General features: G+C 40.5%; 1 pseudogene; it reads right to left on the reverse strand.

Moving 5' to 3' along the window:
- Nucleotides 1–400: 400 nt before the first annotated feature.
- Nucleotides 401–4,410, reverse strand: LOC129852949 (butyrophilin subfamily 1 member A1-like; annotated as a pseudogene).
- Nucleotides 4,411–9,729: the final 5,319 nt, after the last annotated feature.

The following is a 9,729-nucleotide window of genomic DNA, read 5'->3' on the forward strand; positions in this document are numbered from 1 at the left end:
TTTGAGTAGTTAATTTCTCTACCTCACCAACGACAGCCAATAATTCAGAATGATTTGATTCAAGGGGTTTTACGGTTGACAAAGTCATTTATATTGTGACAAGTTTGATTTAGATTTTATTTCAAGTTTGAATGAAGCCGATTAAGTTCAAATAGGTTTAATATGAGCAGACTGATGTTCAGAAAATGTAAATACATTAGGCTTACATACTGTATAATAGGGCTATATGTAGACAACATGGAAACCATAGGATGACATTCAGTAGAAATTACACAAGGTGGGAATTCCCTCTCTGTTGGTATGCTATAATGAATTCAAACTGTGAGTAACACACTCACGCACTTGCAGACAAACACGTACGCAAACTCAAATATGCTCGCACACACACACCTATCCACACACAAGTTTGGTAGTCTGACATGCACACACACAAATGTTAACAGTATTTCAATGTTTGATATGAAAGTCAGTGATATCTACAGGAGTGATGACCAGTGGGGCTGAGTTTTTACCTCCTTCAATAAGACGGGCCAAAATATGGATAAAGTTTCTCAGTGAAGGTGCAGCCTGTGAAAGAGTAGATATGAGACCTGGCCTCCACATTATAGAAGCAGACCTGACCCTCCTCATAATCAACAAACACCCCCACCTTCTGGGGCTTCTCTCTCAGGGAGAGGGGGACAGAGTGGCCAGAGAGAGCCTTGCACTCTCCATTTCTAAGCCACAGTGTCCTGTATCCATTCTCAGGGCTCATTGTAATCTTCCCCTTCCTGTTGATGGACTCTCTGGCCACTCCTATAGTCCACCTTGTCTTCACCTGAACCTCATAGTAGAATCTCCCTGAGGAGAAACCCTCCTTTCCCAGGACACTGACACAAGTATCAAACCTCTCTGGGTTGTCATGGAGATGCTGCCATACGTCTCCACATCTAACTCGTTTCTCGTCTTCAGACAGGATGAGTTGGAGATGTGCTGTATCAGAGTCTAGAGTCACATCCCTGTTGAGAGAAACATACACCTTATTATAATTACTTTGAAAAACAAACTTTACTGCAGGTTTTGCTGCACAGTACATTACTGTAGACATATGTAGCCTATAGGTTGTTATTGATAACAACATACAGTATATTGCAGATGTGAATGCGTGGTATTTCAAGTAATACCAGTATGTGAAGATAATAGTATTCATGTAAAGATCTAGGTGGATGGACTGGAGAGTATTCCACACTGACCTAAATGTCTTCTGATGCTTTCAAGTTCTACAATACAGAGAAAGAGTTTGTCAGATTTGGGGGATACCAGAAACTATGGTAATATAATGTTACAGAAGAGTATACTGTATACTATACAAATCTCCATCTCTAAACTTTATCGATAAAGTGAGAGATTTTTTAATGCAAGTTCAGAACCAAACACATATGGTAAGTGACAAGGTGTAAAAAGAATCACTCTTCCATAATACAGTATACCTGCAAACAACAGTATGAAGTGATCTAACCTATTTGGAATAGAATTCGGTGTCACACATTTATCTGGACTCCCCTACATGTTTACAAAATCTGTGAAAATTAAACAAATAAAACAAATTATAATTCCTGTTAATTAAAGTGTGAACATTTTCAAATAAAAAAATGAAACAAAATAGCATTCTTGGTGTGAACATAAAATAATTCCAATACAGTAATATTTGACCACATATTTATGACTAATCTTTGTGCTATTTGCATATTTGCACAATGGAAATTGTAAACCCTGAGAACAGGGCTCTCCAACCCTGTTCCTGGAGAGATAATGTCCTGTAGGTTTTCACTCCAACCCTAGTGAGACTGATTTTAATCATTTGCTTCTTGATAAGTTGAATCAGGTTTGTTACAATTTAAGGTTGGATCAAAAACCTACAGGATGGTAGCTCGGCAGGATCAGGATTGGAGAACCCTGGCTTAGAATATACATGTATGTATTGTATATTGACCATAAGGGTCTAGTAATGCATCGTGCTCCTACTTACCCAGCTGATCAGCAAGTATCTCTGCAGACAAACAGATGAATTATAGTCAATTAAAGCATTCTTAACGGTGAACAATTCATTCAACTATTTGTGTGGCAGGGGATGGTGCACAGTGAAAACAATGTGATAAAAAGCGTTCATGTCAAATATGTAAGGATTTTAAATCCATGAAACTAGCTGTTGTACGCTATTCATTTCTGTTACATATTCATGTGTTGGGAATTGTTTGTCTCCAATTATTGTTTGTGATCCCAATAAGAAATGACACTGATGCATAGGACTGTTGGACACGACTTACTCAGCTTTAAAGTGTTGACATGTTGAACTTGCTTTGTAGACATCTTACATCCATGCAGGAGAAAATTATGAAAAAGTAAACTTTTACACATTGATGCATAGGACTGTTAGACACTACTTACTCAACTCAAGACTGTGTTCATTTTTAACTTGCTCTGGACACATCAAAAATAGAGACAGAGAGAACATACTTAATGAACACAGAACCTCTGTGTTTTCTCTGATGAAGTTCCATTTCTGGAGGAGAAAACTGCATGTTTGACAGTAAGACACTACTTACCTATCTCTTGACTGTGTTCAGCTTTGGATACATCTACAGACATGGAAATAGATAACAGTTAGAGGAAAGGTCCACTAAATGACCTACTCAAGATGTTTTCTGACAAAGTCTTTTACATGAAGGAAGAAGTTACACTGATGTGCTTCAGGTAAACCAGGCACTGAGATTTAAATAAACCTTATATTAAAACATCTAGTATTTTTGTGGAGAAAATACTAGAACAACCCTGGTGCAATAAGTGCCGTGCTCAAGATTTTCATCTTGTCGGCTCGAGGATTCGAATTGGCAACCTTTTGGTTCTAGTACCCAACTCCTTGTGTATGTCACTCTGTAAACTGCACTTTAAAACATTGACATTCAGTCCAAAAAAAATTATATTACCATAGTCATTGTGCAAACCATTCCAGTACCAAATAGTGAAAGCTAATATGGCCACAATGCCCATAGAGACAATCAGTGCAAAGGCTATTCTCCATGCCTCTTCATGAACAAGGATCAGCTCACCTGCAAGACACAAATAAATTGAGATTAGTGCCATGCTAACCACTGCTACCAAATAATATTAAAGGGACATTTCACTCATAAATTAAATTTGTCAGATGTTTAAAGACCTCAATTGCAGACTAATGTCAAAATGAAACCACGTCCCATGACATCAGTTGTGTAGCTCCAGCAATATGCCTCAATGACAAATGAATGGAAAAGATGAGCACCATCTAATTTCCTGGTTTAATGTTGTGTTTATCTTTTCCATTAATTTGAGGTGGAGGCATATAGCTGGATCTACAAAACCAACGTGGTTTCATCTTGACATTAGAACACTTTAGAGTTCTAAAAATGTAGACAAACTTGTATCCAACTGTCCTATTTATGTTTGTTAAGCAGCCTTTATGATACAACAGCATATAAAACATGAAGTGTTCCATCTCAGCTAAACAATACTATGATGTTACTCACTATGGATGTGAAACTCTGTCTCCATCTTAATCACATCATAGATCTGTCTCTGTCTGACTCTACAGGTAAAGCGGTTGATGTCAGTCTCCTTTACGATGGTCTTTAGTTGGACTATGTAGAATCCCTCATAGTCCCTGTCTGTCTCTGACGGTCCAGCAGACAGAGTGACCCCTTCACTGTCCAGCCACTCCAACTCAGGCTCAGGTAACCAGCCTTTAGATACACACAGCAGATCCATCCCTCCTTCTTTCTGTCCCTCAATGGAAACCTCTGGCTTGGTTCCTATAGCTACAGACACGAAGGGAGACTGGAGATGAAGTACTGCTGAGATTGGGAGGAACATCATATGGGTTGTTGTATTTAAGAAATGTACCTCTGACGTAGACTTGAATGGTGGCATCATCATAATGTGTCTTAGACTCAACAAGACATTTATAACGTCCATCATCAGTGCCTTGTACCCTGGTCAGTTTCAAAGAGGTGTTGCCCTGCTTCAGTTCCTCTTTAAACAGCGATGTCCTTCCCCTGTAGGAGAGGATCTGATCAGGGTATTTGTCTCTGCCGTCTTGGTAGAGATGGACTCTAATGTTTGACTGAGGGTCTGGGAGGTTGATTCTGAACCAGTCAACTCTCATGTCCTCAGCGGTGATACTCGGTTTGATAGAACAGGGCAGAATGATGTCATCACCAGCCACAGCAACAATGGCACGAGTCGGACCAAGAACCTCAAACCTCTCTGGAAAGAAAAACAACCATTCAATATCAAAAGCGACCATGCACATCATCAGCTGTTGGTCCCTTTCAGACTTTAACAGACCACTCTAAAGATCAACACCAAACCTGGCCCAAATACTTAAGGTTTGCTTGATTTAGCTTGGTTACCAATGGAATAGCCTAGTACCGAAAGTGAAAACCGTACCCGTCGTTCATGCAAATCCTCACATCATTCTCACACACACACACACACAAAGAACATCTTTGGAGGAGAAGCAGGAGATTGACACAGAAACAGTCTGCCCAAGTCCACATCATTTCTGAAAGAGAGGAAAACATACTGTATATAAATCATAAAGATTCTGAGCTCTAGACCCGCAATGGGATTCAAAGTAGGCGAAGTTATGGATCATATGATATGGATTTATTATGTAATCACCTGAGACCCCCTGACACCTTTCTTAAATATGTAAAACTTGGTCCTTTTATTTAATAATATAAAGCATTTCTCCCATTATCTCCATAATCCCTGATAGCTGCACTGAGGGATATGACAGACAGACACAGAATTTAATCACCTGAGGCCAAAGACTACTCAAGACACTTTCTTATATATGCAAAACTAGGCATTTTATCAAGGCCTGTCTGGTTATCACACACAGTTATTACCAACCATCAACATCGACTTGAATATTAATTGCTGGGATTTATTAGTATAAAGCATTTCTGCCATTAACTATATTTTCCCTGACAGCTTTAAACATATATACAAATAATACTTACGATTAGATACACGCAGATCACAATTGAGAAGAGTTTGGCTAGTGCACGCTCGCCTGTGGTGGAAAGACTGGAGAGAAAATAAATCTGGTGTGTCTACTGCAAGGCAGGGAAGTAGCTTCAACATAACTTGATATACTTGTTATTCTTGTAGATGAGATGGAATCCACACTTTAATCAGCTTGAGTTGACTTATGAGGAAGTAGGTGAGAGATGGCATAGTTTCTGGAAACAAAACTGACAAACTGACTACACTAAGATGTCACACAGACATCACAGGAGGCTGGTAAGGGGAGGACAGCTCATAAGAATGGCTGCAATGGAGTAAATGGAATGGTATCAGCAACATGGAAGCCAAGTCTTTGATGTGTTTGAGACCATTCTATTAATTCCGTTCCAGCCATTACTATGACTCTGTCCTCCCCAATTAACGTGCCACCAGCCACATGTGATAGAGATGCAAGTGATCGCCCTTACCATGTACCTTGTCAGACTGGATTTGAAAGATTTTAGCAAAGACATAGCAATGTGTACACATAAATATTCAACAACGTAGTTTTAGATTGTAACAGAAAATTATTTTTTTTAAAGAACCTGTAATAATGAGCCATAAAAGGCATGTCTTCCCAGTGCTGAGGGATCATCCACTTCCCTCAACATGTTTGTTCACTTTCACTTGATTTTTTTTCTTTCTCTCCTTTCAGTTTTTATCTCTGTCCTCTTTATATTACCATCCATGTCACATATTGATTGTAGCATCCACTGTGGTGGGTTGTTGACATGGACTACAAGAGAACCATGGCCTTATTGCACTTACATCAAGTTGACAATAGAGGGCAGTAGACACACACTGATCACAGTGACATGTCATTGCAGAGATGGAAGAGGACGTGGGACATCCCACACCCTCATTTATTGTTTAAATCAATCAATCAAATGTATTTATAAAGCCCTTCTTACATCAGCTGATGTCACCAAGTGAAACCCAACATCAACAAAACAAAGGAGATGATTGTAGACTTCAGGAAACAGCAGAGAGAGCACCGCCCTATCCACATCTACGGGACAGTAGTGGAGAGGGTAGTAAGTTTTAAGTTCTTCGGCTTACACATCACGGACAAACTGAATTGGTCCACCCACACAGACAGCGTGGTGAAGAAGGCGCAGCAGCGCCACTCACTAACATTGAGTGGCTGCTGCCAACATACTGACTCAACTCCAGCTCACCTTAATAATGGAAATTGATCAAAAATGTATCACTAACCACTTAAAAAATGCCACTTAATATAATGTATATGTATATACTGTACTCTATATAATCTACTGCATCTTGCCATCTTTATGTAATACATGTATCACTAGCCACTTTAAACTATATACTTTTATGTTTACATACCCTACATTACTCATCTCATATGTATATACTGTACTCTACCATCTACTGCATCTTGCCTATGCCGTTCTGTACCGTCACTCATTCATATCTTTATGTACATATTCTTTATCCCTTTACACTTGTGTGTATAAGGTAGTAGTTGTGGAATTGTTAGGTTAGATTATTCGTTGGTTATTACTGCATTGTCGGAACTAGAAGCACAAGCATTTCGCTACACTCGCATTAACATCTGCTAACCATGTGTATGTGACAAATAAAATTTGATTTGATTGTAGAGGGTGCAACAGGTCAGCACCTCAGAAGTAGGTCAGGGTTCCATAGCCGCAGGCAGAACAGTTAACTGGAGCAGCAGCATGAACAGGTGGACTGGGGACAGCAAGGAGTCATCAGGCCGGGTAGTCCTGAGGCATGGTCGTAGGGATCAGGTCCTCCGAGAGAGACAAAGAAAGAGAGAGAGGGAGCATACTTAAATTCACACAGGACACCGGATAAGATGGGAGAAATACTCCAGATATAACAGACTGACCCTAGCCCCCCGACACATAAACTATTGCAGCATAAATACTGGAGGCTGAGCAAGGAGGGGTCGGGAGACACTGTGGCCCCGTCCGACGATACCCTCAGATAGGGCCAAACAGTCAGGATATAACCCCACCCACTTTGCCAAAGCACAGCCCCCACACCACTAGAGGGATATCTCCAACCACTAACCTACCATCCTGAGACAAGGCCGAGTATAGCCCACAAAGATCTCCCCCACGGCACAACCCAAGGGGGGGGCGCCAACCCGGACAGGAAAATCACGTAAGTGACTAAACCCACTCAAGTGACACACCCCTCCCAGGGATGGCATGGAAGAGCACCAGTAAGCCAGTGACTCAGCCCCTGTAATAGGGTTTGAGGCAGAGAATCCCAGTGGAGAGAGGTGAACCGGCCAGGCAGAGACAGCAAGGGCGGTTCGTTGCTCCAGAGCTTTTCCGTTCACCTTCACACTCATGGGCCAGACTACACTCAATCATATGACCTACTGAAGAGATGAGTCTTCAGTAAAGACTTTAAGTTTGGGACCAAGTCTGCATCTCTCACATGGGTAGGCAGACCATTCCATAAAAATGGAGCTCTATAGGAGAAAGCCCTGCCTCCAGCTGTTTGCTTAGAAATTCTAGGGACATCATGTCAATGATTCTCTCGTTAACACAGGTGTGAGTGTTGACGAGGACAAGGCTGGAGATCACTCTGTCATGCTGATTGAGTTTGAATAACCCTGTCTTCAGCTGTTTGCCTAGAAATTCTAGGGACAGTAAGGAGGCCTGCGTCTTGTGACCGTAGCGTACGTGTAGGTATGTACGGCAGGACCAAATCGGAGAGATATGTAGGAGCAAGCCCATGTAATACTTTGTAGGTTAGCAGTAAAACCTTGAAATCAGCTCTAGCCTTAACAGGAAGCCAGTGTAGAGGGGCTAGCACTGGAGTAATATGATAATTTTTGGGGGTTCTAGTCAAGATTCCAGCAGCCGTGTTTAGCACTAACTGAAGTTTATTTATTGTTTTATCCGGATAGCTGGAAAGTAGAGCATTGCAGTAGTCTAACCTAGAAGTGACAAAAGCATGAATACATTTTTCTGCATAATTTCTGGACAGAAAGTTCCTGATTTTTTTGCAATGTTACGTAGATGGAAAAAAGCTGTCCTTGAAACAGTCCTGATATGTTCGTCAAAAGAGAGATCAGGGTCCAGAGTAACGGCGAGGTCCTTCACAGTTTTATTTGATGCAACTGTACAACCATCAAGATTCATTGTCAGATCCGACAGCAGATCTCTTTGTTTCTTGGGACCTAGAACTAGCACCTCTGTTTAGTCCGAGTTTAAAAGTAGAACATTTGCCGCCATCCACTTCCTTATGTCTGAAACACAGGCTTCCAGGGTAGGCAATTTTGGGGCTTCACCCTGTTTCATCGAAATGTACAGTTGTGTACCGTCCGCATAGCAGTGAAATGTATCATTATGTTTCCAAATGACATCACCAAGAGGTAAAATATATAATGAAAACATTAGTGGTTCCTAAAACGGAGCCTTGAGGATCACCAAAATTTACGGTTGATTTGTCAGAGGACAAACCATCCACAGAGACAGAAAATATCATAATTAAAATTCCTCAAACATACAAGTATTTCACTCCATTTTAAAGATACACCTCTTGTTAATCGCACCACAGTGTCCGATTTCAAATAGGCTTTACAGCAAAAGCACCACAAACGATTATGTTAGGTGAGTGCCTATTCACAGAAAAACACAGCCATTTTTCCAGCCAAAGAGAGGAGTCACAAAAAGCAGTAATAGAGATAAATGAATCACTAACATTTGATGATCTTCATCAGATGGCACTCATAGGACTTCATGTTACACAATACATGTATGTTTTGTTCGATAAAGTTCATATTTATATAAAAAAATCTCAGTATACATTGGCGCGTTATGTTCAGAAGTTCCAAAAACATCCAGTGACTTTGCAGAGAGCCACATCAATTTACAGAAATAGTCATCATAAATGTTGATGAAAATACAAGTATTATACATGGAACTTTAGATACACTTCTCCTTAACTTCTTTGATAAAGGGGGCAGCATTTTCACTTTTGGATGAATTGCGTGCCCATAGTGAACTGCCTCATACTCTGTCCCAGATGCTAATATATGCACATTATTATTACTATTGGATAGGAAACACTCTGAAGTTTCTAAAACTGTTTGAATTATGTCTGTGAGTATAACCAAACTCATATTCCTCATATCATGAGGAATGCGCGTGACCAAGAACTGGCAATCTGCCAAACCACTGACTCAAACACCTCCCATCCGGTCCCACATCACAGTATAGGCTTCATTCAGCGTTCTACAGACTGTTGACATCTAGTGGAAGGCGTAGGAAGTGCAAACAGATCCATATATTACAGGGAATTGAATAGGTGATGAGTTTAACATCGACCAGTCTCAGAATTCTCACTTCCTGTTTGGATTTTTTCTCAGGTTTTTGCCTGCCATATGAGTTCTGTTATACTCACAGACATCATTCAAACAGTTTTTGAAACTTCAGAGTGTTTTCTATCCAATAATAATATGCATATATTAGCATCTGGGACAGAGTAGGAGGCTGTTCAATCTGGGCACGCTATTCATCCAAAAGTGAAAATGCTGCCCCCTATCATAAAGAAGTTAACTGATTTTTGTACTCTGACGTCCTTGGGTAGGCGGAGGTAGTCTTGAAGGGCATCTAGGAATCTTTGGGTTGTCCGAGAATT

The sequence above is a fragment of the Salvelinus fontinalis genome, chromosome 4 (genome assembly GCF_029448725.1).
Source record: "Salvelinus fontinalis isolate EN_2023a chromosome 4, ASM2944872v1, whole genome shotgun sequence".
NCBI lineage: Eukaryota > Metazoa > Chordata > Actinopteri > Salmoniformes > Salmonidae > Salvelinus > Salvelinus fontinalis.